At 34.0% G+C, this 13,958-nt stretch overlaps 1 pseudogene; it reads right to left on the reverse strand.

Annotated features, from left to right (window-relative positions):
• Positions 1-6,422: 6,422 nt before the first annotated feature.
• Positions 6,423-9,935, reverse strand: LOC142620464 (myrcene synthase, chloroplastic-like; annotated as a pseudogene).
• Between the last annotated feature and the right edge of the window lie 4,023 nt (positions 9,936-13,958).

Raw genomic sequence — 13,958 nt, forward strand, 5'->3', positions numbered from 1 at the left:
GAAGCTTTGTTGTTGGACATAATTATTTTGTTTAAATTTTTTTAAATGGTTAGGTTGTTTGTTTTGGATAAAATTGGTTGATTGAGTTTAATTGTTTTTAGCTTTACTATTGGTAATTTTTGTTGTTAAATAATTTTTTTGAGCTTGTTTATTTTGCTTTAGATTTTAGATCTAGCTTTTAAAAGGAGGAAAATGCTAGAAATATAATTTTTTTTTTTACATACTATTAATGTGGTGAGTGGTTATTAGTAAGTAAAAATGTGATGTAAGTAATGGGTCCAAATGCAAATTAATTTTACTACCTCAACAGTTTGTAAAAATGATATAGAAAAGTTTGTGGCTAGAATAGTATTTTTAAAAGAATCAATGATAATGTTAAGGGGGCAAAGTGTGATTTTTTACAGAACAAAATTGCTAAAATTAGTGCCTATGTATATATTAATGTACAAAAAAAAAAAATTTGGGGGGGGGGGGGGGGTGGGGTCATTGCCCCCCTAGTCCAGTCTCCCTCTGTGCTGGTAACAAGCATTTTTGAAGAAGAAAAAAAAAAAAAAAAAGCCTTAAGAAAGCAACTTATTCCAATTCTTGAGGGGACTGGTAAAAATTAAAGTTGATCCATTGCTGTATACTGGTGTTTTTCCTAATCCATAGACAAAGAACATAGTTCAAGAGAACTCAAATTCCTTTTGTTTGGTGAGTCCCTTTTCTCCTTTTCTTTGTTTCCTCTTTTTACTTTTGGATTCTAAAAAATGTGTGATTTCTAGGGTTTTAAAGTTAATTTTAGAGTTATTTACTTATTTATTATGCACATTTTATTCAATTGGTCTGGTTATTTGACAATAAGATTAGTTTTTGAATTATGGACAACATCCCATCAGGGACGAACAACGTACGTTAACGTTGCAATGGTGCAAGCATATATTATTCTCCTTCGATGAAACGATGTTCTTCTCAATCTTGTTTAGACCCTATATATGCAAAACAACATCTGGGTATGAAAGAACATGGTACGCTAGCTATAAGGTGAAGGGCATACATTGTTTTGCCTTTTATTTTATTTCAAGTAATTTATCCTTTTTATCACTAATTCATTTGTTTGTGATTCTTTAACAATTTTTGTCATTGTAATATATAGTGTTTTACTTTTCTAATGCATGTTTACATTATGGTTTACTCATTAGGTTTATCAGGTTTATAATTGAAATTGGGTAAGTGGCAATAGTAATGCTGATCTCCGGATTGGGCAAGAGTATGTAGGTGCCTAACATCCCATCATACCCTAATTCTAAACTTAGAAATAATTTTGATTAAGATTTTGCCTAAGGGATCAATAGCTGGTTCTTTGACCGTAAAAACAAGTAGCAATTCTAATTTCACTACAAGGCTTGTAGCATTCTCACAGACCCACACCTGCATTTAAGGTTGCTCTATACATGCGTACGCAAAAGCACCACTAGCGAAGTACGTAGCAAGCTCGATTGGAGTGTTAAGTTCTAAAGATTTAGGATTAAATGTTTAGAATTATATTTTGTGTGTGTTGGCAAATCGAGAACGAAACATGTCTAGTCTAAATGTTAAGCATTGCTCAATGGTGTAAGTTTCAAGCTTCAAGTTCGAACTGATTGCAGAAAAGAAGAGTTAGAATCTACCAAACTTGATTGATGGAGAATTAGGCCAGATCGATTGAGAATTGCAGAAATCAAATTTTGTAGATTTTCTAAACCAAGCCCAAGCTCGCGAAAATGTTTAGGGTTTCAATCTAACTTGTCCACATATAAAAGGAAAACCCTACCTATGTTTTGGAGACTTTTGGAAGACTTGTGTGTTACTTTTTGTGAGATATGAGAGATTTTGTACCTTCTAACTACACAAGTGTCTATCGGAGCAAGATCTACAATCAAGTGGTGATAGAACCTAGTTGCTGCTACAAAGATCAACAACTAAAAGTGATCTGAAATCTTTGAATGGGATCTCAAAGTCATAAGCGTGGGTGCTAGTGTTGTAGTAAATCCAAGAAAAGAAGGAGTTTATGGATTCGGAGCTTGCACATAGTCGTGTCAGTAAGTTATTACTTGAGGTAGCAATAAATTTAAGGTTAAATCTGATTGTAAAAACTTCAATTCTCTTATATAGTGGATTTGCTTTACTTTGAGAATTGCTAGGTCAAATCCTCCCCAAAATTTTACCTTAAAACGATTCGTTTCATCGATTTTTCTAGGTTATCATATCGTAGTGTTATTTACTTTTCTGCTGCTGTGCATGATATGATTCATTATTGTTTAACCTAGATTTGAATAATTAACTTAAGTAATTACTTGACTAATATATTAGGTTAAACAATATAGTTTAAAGAGTCTAAACAAACAAACATGAAGCAAATAGGATGGGAAGCTAGGAGACAATTGATAAACCCTAAATTGTAGAGAGTCAATTGACTAGCTTTCTTTCGAAATAAAAATGTGTCAATTTTTTTATTTTAAATTCTAATATTCGAAACGTTCTATCTTTTAAGAAATTAAATGTGATATCATAAATGAGAATAAAACTATAAGTATATGATAGATATAATATAAATTTATGATATTTTACTTATCAAAAAATGAAATGTATAATTTTCATTTTTTTTTGGTAAAAAATTTAATTCTTAAAAATTCTTAATTTTGTATAACCATTTTTTATTGAGTTTTATACCATATTTTTTGAAGAATGATATCTATCTAAACTTCAAAATGCAAAAAATTACTTTATATAGAAAAGAGAACATAAAAACTAATTCAAAAGATAAATTGAATCAATAAATTTGTGAAATAATAAATGGTTCAAATAAGTAATGAATGGTGCAGGTGGTTGTTGTTGACTTGATTTTATTGGTAAACTTATAGATATCATTTGGTGGTATTAAGGTTGTGATCATGTGGATTCCTATTAATGGTGGAGAGAGTATCTATTAATGTTGTTTGGTGGTTATACAAAAAATAAAGTTTTTGTCTTTTAAATGGTACTGATTTTTATATAATACTTATTTGTAAATTCTCGTGTGAGAACTAGACATTATTGATTAGATTATGATTTTCTGTTGCATTACATTTTTCTTTTTTTGTTTTCCGAGTAATTTTTTCATTTTATCTCATGTTTAATACTTTTATTCTAGAATGGTACTAGCAGAGTTAAAAATGAATAATATGGATGTTGAAAATAGCTTAGAGATTAACTCAAAAGAAGACGAATATAGTTTTTGTCACGATTCTAGTTGTTTAAATTTTATATCACATTGCCCACAATCATTTGTGAGGGCATAAAACCCTCACAAATAATTTAAACAATGCCATTATTTGTAGTTAAAAAATAATTCGTCATTTTGAAATTTACAAATTAGTAATTGTGAGGGCATAAAGGCCCGCTTACAAATTCTTTTTAGCAACGCAGGTACTTGCCTTTGAAATGTAAGTCATTAATTTGCTAATAACTAATTACTAATAATTGTTAATGACATTTGCATTCTCTCACTAAAAATAAGTCGTACACTTTTGCGAAGGTATGGTTGAATTGCCAAATTTATGTGTGAGGACAAATTTATCCAATAGCAATGGTGAATTGCCATTGTAAATTAACTATTTGCGAAGGTATGGTTGCAAAATTCCTTTTAACAACAAGAGCAAGTACAACCACTTGTTAGGGTCATGTTTAATTCCTTGCTAATAAACTTTTGTGACGATATTTGACATTTTGCAAAGGCATTTTACCCTCACAAATAGACTCTGTGGTGGGCCTTTTTGCACTGTTGGGCCTCAATCCCTTCTACTGCACTGCGGCCCGTTTGTCTAAGATAAGAGAGTTGGGATTGACCTTACTGGGGCCGGGCCGGGCAGAATTTGCCATCCCTAGGGGCTACGCTTCAGGCCAGCTTGTGCACAAGTCAAGCCAACCCAATGTAGATGTGCCTTGGCATGAGTGTTGTGAGCTAAGCGTATGGCGGGGCCTAGTAGAAACAACTGTTACAAATGTTATGGCAGAAATATAGTATAGTAGAATAACTACAATACTAAACGAAATAAGTAAAACTAATATTGAGAAGATAGTTAACAGAGTTATTGCAGAATAATACGGCAAATAAAAATAACACGACAACAGAAGAAAAGTAAAAAACTCAATAACTGAACAGTGGGCTAATCACCCAATAAATATGACCAGTAAAAGCTTTTTGCCAGATGGTAGGCTAAACTTTTCAATGGAAGCAGACCCAAGAAGGGAACTAATCTCCAACGTAAGTATCCTTAAGAAAGGCTCTTGTCATAAAAGTTACACACTTTGGAGAAATGGCCTAAATGGTCGATTCTCAATCTTCAAAGAGTGGGTCTGTCAAGAGGGAGAGAAAAGATGGTCTATTGATGCATGCCCACTGTTTTAAAAATCAGATCGGACCGGTCGGTTCAACCTGAAAAACCGGTTCTGTCCGGTCCGGTTAAAAGCCCTAAAACCGGTCAACAACTGGTCAAAAACTGAAAATTTTGAAAAAAACGGTTTGATTCCCAGTTCGGTTTTTAAAACCATGTGCATGCCTCTATTCCTACTATTCATTCTCTTTAGTCTTTCTGTGTATTCTTTTGTTTTCTATCGTTTCTTTTCTTTTTACCTCTCATTTGTCTCCCCTTTCATTGTTCTTGGCTACCCCTTTTATACCATCTGCCATTGTGGGATTTACCCTTTTTATTCCTTAAATGCTTTTGGCTTCTTATGGGTATCCTTCTAGGATTGTCTACTGGCGTGCCAACTGCCTAGCCACTATCTCTGCTCAAAGTGCGTTGGTTGCAACACTTTCCATTCACAGACAAAATTACTTGTCTTGTTTCTTACCTCTCTCTATTTTTGTTTTACCCATCTGGATAAAGATTAAGCTATCTAACCATCTACCTTTATGGCATGTATCAAGTGGTCTCAGCCTAAATTTATCTTTTTTGGGTGAGATGCCATTCCAACAGTACATTTTCCCTAAAGAAACTTAAGTGGGAACCCCAGAATAGACCCATTTTTCTTCCCATTGCCAAACCACACCCTTTGAATACATTGACCCGTGGCTCACCTCCCATGTATTGGCTAGGTACAAGTAGGTGGTGCCCTGACCCTTTGTGCATGCTCCACTCCATCTGAATTTGTTTCTTTCTGGCTTTCACACGATTTCTGCCGCCCTTGTGTTGTTTGATTCTACTATATGTATTGGTTGATGTTTATCCTATATGGCGTGAAGGGTTTGTGGGCTTTTGGGCTCATATTTTCTTCCTCTCATCCCTTCCTGAACTGGGCGTTGCTTGGGAAAAAGCCTTCATCTTCCTGCTGAGCCCATACTTCATTCTTTATGGCCATGGGCCTCTTTGGCCACTAATCCTGCCATATCACTTCATTGTGTCTGCTACAACTTTGCCTTTATTTTTATTTCTTATGAATTATCCTGTGGGCTTGCTAGTTGATGTTCCTGCCATATCAACCCACTTCTTCATCAATACTTTGCTTATGGCTTCCTTGGCCTAATTTCCACGTCTTTACCTCTTTTGGGCTTATTGGCCAATGTTCCTGCCATGCCAGCCCATTTTACCACTTTATTCCTTGGGTTTTCTCGGCCTATTTACTTCTTTTTTACCTCTTTTTACTCCTATGCGCTTGTTGCTAAATTTCTTGGCATTTTTACTACATCTTTACCTCTTATTATCCTTTTGGGCTTATTGGTGTTTAAGCCAGCTCATTGAGTTCACCAATTCATTTCATGGGCTTTCCTAGCCCACTTACTTTTTCTTTACCTCTTATTATTCCCATGGGTTTGTTACTTTATTCTTTGAGCTTCTTCAGCCCATTTACTCATTCTTTACCTCTTTTCACGGGCCTGTTGGCCATCAATCTTGCTAATTCAGTTTACTGGGCGGGCTTCCTTGTTTCTTTACCATTTTACCCCTCATTTCCTTCTCATCTTCTTTATTGTTGGGCTTCTTCTGCTCTTGGGCTCTTTGTCAAAAAATGGGCATCAACAGACTCTTTTGTTGTAGTGACTAGATATTTAAAACAATTAAACAAAGCTTACATATTCTATTATTCGGTACTAAATATATACAACTAGAAGTAAGAGAACTTGAAATTTGTTTTATTGAAGTGTTTTATGCTAGTGCATACACTTTAGTGTAAAATGATCATAATTTCCCCTAGAAAACTCCATATTGTACTCTGTAGACTGTAGTAATTAAAATGATGATTTGGCTCTTAAAAATCAAATTAAACATTATTTGATGCGTTAGAAATTAGAGAGATATCTTTCCAACGCTGCATCACTTGAACACTAATTCCCTTGGAATTATTCCAGAACTAATGTTAAAAGTGCCCAAAAGATGTTGATTGAGGTTCTGTAAAGACTTCACTTATTTGATGTTGAAGTTTGGCTAAACTTTATGAATTTCCATGAGACATCCTGGTGTGAGGAATGGGCTGAATAAGTAATGTAATATACTATCCTTAGTTTTGCGATCTGCAATGCCAAACCCATCTCCTTGCTGGTACGTGCAGTGTCCCATCCTTGCAAGATTCATAGAAAGTTCAATAAATATTTGACAAAAGGGAGAACTCACATCTTGTACGTTCTTCATTCATCTTCTTCTATACTGTACTAACCAAAGACTTTACGTATTCACGATTGTCTTTTTCAATAGTTCCAATTTCATTCATGTAACATTGGATTGATTTAGGAATATCACCTCTGCTTAACTCATCCCGATTTTCCCAAAAAAAAAAAAAAAAAAAAAGAAAGGAAAGAAGAAAAGAAAATGTTGTTAGGCTATGATTGTATGAAGTAGTTGAAAGCATTCTAAATGAAACTCTTAGGATAATGTGATTAGCATATTGTAGATGTTCCATAATCATTTGTAAGTCGTAAAATCATAGATGACCAATGGATTAGTTTAGGGTACTCTTCCAAGCATTCCAAGGCTTCCTTTGTTATTGGATTTGCAACAATAAAATAAGAATGCATTAGTATAACTGGTGATGATATTGTAATCCATACATTCTTAAGGTATTCTTCAAGGTTTGGCATATATTTGCTGTAGTACCACTTCGCCTCCAACAAATAAGATTTACATAAATCTGCCCACTGTAACAATTATAGTGGGGTGATGAATTAGATCATGTATTTAAGAAGAAAATGTAATTGATACACAATGATGGATTTACAAGTCGAATAAAGTCCATACAGCTTTTTTGAGGTAGCAAATGATGTGGAGTCCTTGTTCCTTAAGGGAATCAAAAGCCATTTCATGAACAGAATTGTAGAGAACAAGGAAACATATCTTCATATAATTTTGAAGTTGATCCATTGCATTGATATCCAATTTGTAATAATAATAATAATAATAATAATAATAATAATAATTAAGAGTACTCTTAAAGTCTTTATGAAAAAGATAGCTTTGAAGGGTTTATGGTGTTGTGCGATTTATACAAACCTCTCAACGGCATACGTGAATATCTCAAGTTCATCCAAAGTGCCATATATATCATAAACATCAGTGAACCGACCTTTGTTATTAATGTTCTGCTATATCCATATTGAGGCTGATATATTAGACCCACTGACCAGTAGAAATTCTCCATTAGCCTATTCCTTGCAAAGCTCAAATTTTCTCCTAGTCCAGTGCTCTTCCACCACCATTGAATGAACCAAACAAGAGAATATCGATTTTCTAACTTTAAATTTTAGGTTATAATAAACTTGATCATTTATTTTTGTTTCCATGAGATTTGATTTTAATTTTAGTATTCATCATTGTATACTTTGACAGAGAATCTATATAATCCTTTCTGATCTGTCAACAAATAAGTAATAAACGTATTAATTACATGTCAAATGAAACTCTACTTCATGTGAGAACTAATAAGAAGTTTTTTATTTTTATTTTTTTTACCTTGATACTTGTTTTAAATCTTCTTGGTGGACTGCTTGCACCATGTTGAAATCTAGTTCTGCAAACTCAAGTAAGATAGGGTTCATGTCTTCTCTACTCTATACATCAATGAACCACCTTGTTTCGAATCTCATTATCCTCCAATGCAATGGAAGCTCCAAGGCATGAGTCACTATCGCATAAACATTTTTATCTTTATTTTTCTTGAGATATTCTTCAAGGTGCTTGGTTGCAAAATCTCTTGCTTCTTCCAATATATTCTCACCTTCTATTAAAAGAAATGTGGCTTCATACAATGATAGCATACCTTTGGTATCCTCACAAAGGCATTCCTTGAAATTCCTTCTCTCATCCTTAAAATTATTGAAAACTTCTGCAATGACCAATGACCAATGCAACAATGATTAACTATATTATGGCAATTTGTGCACTCTCAGATATAGTGAAATGGAGAAAATCTTGTTCTATTTAAATATACAAACGTGATTTTTTTTATTTTACTTTTCTTAAAATACCTGGGGACAGTCTATATTCATGTTGTCTTAGGAGTCTAAATTTAAGTGCAGTAGCGTATAAATTCTCCTTCCACGTATCGCCATTGTGATCATCGTTGTATAGAGCTTCCAATATTCTCTTCATTTCACCCTCAAAGTGATAAGATATTCCAAGTCTTAGCAAGATATCTATCAGCTCGAGTTGCTCTAAAAGATCCACCACTTTTTAAACATCGTTGTCCTCACATGTTCCTTCAAATTATTACTTTGTTCAGCGCAAGCTTTCCCCTACATCACAGTTTTATTATAAACAAGGGGTTGGTCAATTTCCAGTAATATATATGGTTAAAAGCAATCGTAAAACTGGCAATTGAAAACAATAAAAAAAAGTACCACGTATCCATTTCCAAGTGTTTGGATGTAATCATAGTGCCAAATGGAAGGCTGGTAAATTTCTGATCGCGGAACAATAGTGGGACTATTTGAAATTTTGATGGCATGCCATGAGTTGCCCAGGACGAGAACTGGTTTTGAAGTGTATGTGCTTAGCTTAGTTTGCTCTGTTGTGGTTGTGAAGAGGGGGTCCTATGACCTATTTATAGTAAAGCTGCCCAATATCTTGCATGTCAAACTCTTAATTTTATTTTATTTTTTTATTATTTTTTTTTCAGAAATACTTGCTGCACTGAAATCGTCACTTGAGCCACAATTTTAAAGGTAAAAACTAAAAATCATACTTTTCAATGCATTTGCGTGTGTATCGTAATAAACACCACTCTAATATTTTAGTCTATTTTGTTTCCATTTTAAATAACATAGAAGAAGGTCAATGCTTTTTTAGGTACTACAATGCCGCGGCCGTGGCAGAGCGGGTGAGGGTGAGAGTGAGAGGAGCATTTGCTCGAGATGAAAGGGGAAAACTCTTTTACACACTGACATGTACCGTGATAACGTTAGCATAAGCAAATTTTTCACCAGGTCAACCTCATCTGCGTGGTAACATTGCCAATCAATAATCAATGAATACCATCAAGGAGAAAAAATATTAAGGTGAAATTACTGTAGTTTGGCCGGTTTTAACTAAGTCACCCGCGGTTTAAAAAATGTCACTTAATTTAACTGAGGTGCCTTTCGTTAGACATCCGTAACCCACTTCTCCCTTTTCACCGTTAAAAATAGGGGTAAATGTGTCTCTTTCATTATATTTTATGTCTCTCTCCTCTTTTCTCTCCTTCTTCTTCACATAAAACATAAAAGAAAAATATCAAAAAGCAAGTCAAGATAAAATTTGTTCCATCATTTTTCATATACATAATTAGCACAAAGTTTTACGAAAGAGGGTAGACAAAGCAATTTTTCAAACCATAAAGTAATTTTACAAATTTTAGTTAATAATCTCCATTACAAAATGGGGTGCTCATTTTTTGGGTTGAATGAGCTAAAATCAAAACCCAGAAATGTATATAGAATGATGCGTTTAACGTTCTTACCCAATGCCCATTGCAATTGCCAAACATACTTTTACAATGACAAGAAAACCAATACACCTACAGTCACAAACAAAGCCACAAATCCATGTGAACATACACCCACAGATTCGCTAGCCTTCCACTGCTAAATCCAAAAATTGACTAAATTCTTCATAGAACAATCACAAAATAAAATTAATTAAATACAAAAATTAAGGATAAATGGTATCCACTAGTTTGTTGGATTCTATCTTTACCCTAGGCTTTCTCTCTCTAAAACTCTAACCCTCTCTCTTTTGCTGGGTTCTCTAAAAAAAACCCAGATTTGCAAGTAAAAAAAAAAAAAAAACCTAGCAATCTAGCAAATCCAACACCACAGCCATCTCATTGAACCATCAAATCATAGCCTCACAAAACTACCACCTCCAACACCACCACCATTGTTAGCCACCACCCAAAACCCCAGACCGAGAAGCAAAAACAAAGAAACAAGAAAAACAAAATCGTGAGATCGGCTGAGCAGCAGAGCAACCTGATTGTCTAGATTGGCTGAGATCGAAGCAGTGGAGAGCGGTGGATTCAAATTTTTTGGGGTTAATGGATTTGTGGGTTCGAATTTTCTGGGTTGGTTTAAATTTCCTTATGGTTGGTGGGTTCAAATTTTTTGGGTTTAATGGAATTGTGGGTTAATGGATTTACGAGTGTAATGGATTTCTAGGTTGGTTTAGTTTTTCCTACTGAGTTTTTAGGATTTGGCAGATTTGTTTTATCTCTGGCTTCAAAAGAAGATGGAGAATCTTCTAGGTTCCTTCCAATAAAAAAAAAACCATGGGTTCCTTTTTGTTTTCCCTTGCTATCTGGGTTTGTAACCTAAACTGATTTTTTTTTGGCAAGATTTGATGTATATTGTTGGTAGTATATACATCAAGAGGGAACCAATTATTGTGTTGATTGAACAAGATTTGGGTCACAAAATGAGATTTGGGTTTGAAGATTTTATTTCTAAGATGGTGAGAGAGAAGTCATTCTTCAATATGTTGCTTCTAATTCTGTTTCTATTGTGGCTTATATAGTAAAGTAGATTTTTTAATGGATAGGGCAGAAGTGGGTAACGGGTGTCTAACGGAGGATACCTCAGGTGGGTTAATAAAGTGATAACTTTTAAATCAGGGGTGGACATTATTAAAATGGACCAAACTACAAGTGAGTAAAAGCAATTTTTTCAAAAATTAATGAATACCATAAAACGCTTTAATGTAATATGGCCGATGAAAGAGTCTAAGTTACAAGGCACACCATGCATGTGAAATGTATCCGTTCAGACGTTCTCTTGTCCATATTATCACCATGGTGAACTTTTAAAAATATCTTTTTTATAATTAAAATCTCTGACGACTAATATATGTTCAACGTGTAATTCCAACCTTTTGACTTTTACACATTTCAAATTTGCATACTTCTGATGACAATTACATGGGTTAATAAACTAACTACTGCTTTGCATCTTCAAAGACATGGCTGTTATAATCACTGTACACTCTTGGTGTTATGGTGTCTCCCAAGTACAATTTTTTTGTAAGATAGAAGAAATAGTCGGGTTTTAAATATTCAAGAGGGAGTTTTACATACACTTAGATTAAGTTAGAATAAAATTTTAATCTCAAATTAAAAAGGAAAAAAAAAAAAGACAAAAAAAGGGACATGGCTGTTACAGAAATGCTTATCCACCAGGGACGCCCACCATCCCTCTCATATTTATTCACTCACATGTATTACTCTCGCATGTATAAAGGCTTTGTTAACTGTCCTGGTAACATGAATGCACAACTTAAAGTGTGCTTAATAGTTGATAGTTGATACTCTGCGCTTAAAATACCATGCTCTTTTAAATAAAGGGTGTTATTGCGTACTCTTGGTGTGGTGGTCATTCTACAAGTATAAGTTTTTGTGGGGTGCGGAGGTAAGGGTTAGGGTTCAAGTCTCTAAGAGGAAGTTTTACACACATATACATTTAGATTAGGATAAAGTAGAAATTCTATTTTGTATAAAAAAAAGGGTGTGGTTAATACTCAATTAAATAATAAGAAAATCACACACAATCACCCTTTTGTTGTGAAACATTTATTAAGAAAATAACACACAACCCGAACCGTGTAATTTTTTGTATGTTTATTTATTTATAAATTTTATCTCTTGTGTTTTTCTTTTATGCTTCTTATTCTCTATAATATTTTCTATTTCATCTTTAATTTTGACAAAAACTTTGTCAACTTCAGTTGTATAAAATATATAAGAATTTAGTAGTTCTATTTTTTTTTTTTTGGTTACAATTTTTTGTTATTTGTTTTTAATTTTGAGGAACAGAGTATTTTTTTAGTAGAAAAATGATCTCTATTGTTGGCGTATGTGCGCGTGGTCTATTGTTGGCCATTTAATTTTATTTTTCTTGGTGTGGTCTTTGAAATATTCATAGATGAATGTTTCATTTCTTGCCTGGTGTGATTGGTGTAACTTGCGCCATGTTGCATGGCTGATGTGCCATAACAATAAATACATACATACATACATACATACATATATATATATATATATATATATATATATATATATATATAAAACTAAAGTTGAGAGAAAATATAATTAAATTCTAAATTGGAGTCTAACTTTGCACCTTGTGTCTCATCTAATTTCAAAATTTTTGTATCAAGTGAATTATTAGGTACAAAAATCAAAGAGTCTAAATGCAATTAGATTCTTAATTGGAATTTAATTTTGTGCCATGTGTCTCATCTAATTTTTTAATTTTTGTGACAAGTGAATTATTATGTGCAAAAATCAAAGAGTCTAGATTCAATTAGATTATATACACACACACACACACACACACATATATATATATATTGTGGGAGGAAGAAGTCTGAAAATAAGGAATCATTAAGCGGGATCCACCCGAGGTGCGACTGGCCGGGCTCAACTATTCATCAAATCAGGCCTAGCCCAGTCAGAAAAATCAAGTCAAGGAAACCGAGGAGGAAAATCTGTCCAAGGAGCCCAAGGAATAGATACTTCTCGAGAGATTGGAAACGAGCAGCCAAAGCCATAAGGTTGACGGCCGAAGAGGGTCGTAGTGACGTATGAGTGAGAGCAGGAGGAAACTTCCAGATAAAGTACCCATCACCTTCATATTCAATGCACTATACTAACTCAGTTTACCATGTTAATGGCAGAGTGACTCTTGAACAGTGCCCTCACAGCTTGCAGCATACTCTACCACCACTAGCAAGACAGTGATGGAACAAGCATCTAAAGAACGATATGCAGCCCTCTAGGTGGTAGGCTGGGATGCCATTCAGACGGCTATAAATAAGAAGAAAGGTCCTCCTTGAGGGGGGATCAGAAAAAGTCTGGAGAGAGAAATACGGAAATAGAGAGAGAAAGTGATCATTTTAATATTGAGAAGTGTATTCCTAAAGAACACCTGCTTTTTGGCCCGAGTGAGGAAGGACTTAAATAAGAATTTCTCTTTTCCTGATATAATTCCTTATTTGTATTGTCATCTTTACTAATGTAGTTTCTTTAATTACCAACCTGTGGCTATAAGAGATCCAAGTGTTGACCTTGACCATTAACCTCGACAAATTAGTTGTATTGGGCCTCCACCCTAGCCCAGTTTGTTAAGTTTTAGACCCCTTAACACAATATGTTTAACCTAATATTAAACCAAGTTGATTAACAAGTTTGTTAATTAAAACTAGGTTAAACAAATATGTGTAAAACAAAGGTTTCACAAGACTTAGACCACTATGAAAGAATTGAAGTTTGTACAATAAGACTTAGACCACTAACATCCTATTGCTACCTCATGTAGAAAGCTTACTACCATGACCACATGACAGCTCCAAGTCCACAGACTACTTCTTTCTTTGATCTGCAGTAACCACAAGTTCTCTTACTTATTGTGACTTTGAGACACTTCTCAAAAGTTTCAGATCTTCTTGAAAGTTCTTTATGCAGCAATTGAAGCAACTATCAAGTTCTTGATGTGAATCTTGATC

Source organism: Castanea sativa, chromosome 12 (genome assembly GCF_040712315.1).
Source record: "Castanea sativa cultivar Marrone di Chiusa Pesio chromosome 12, ASM4071231v1".
NCBI lineage: Eukaryota > Viridiplantae > Streptophyta > Magnoliopsida > Fagales > Fagaceae > Castanea > Castanea sativa.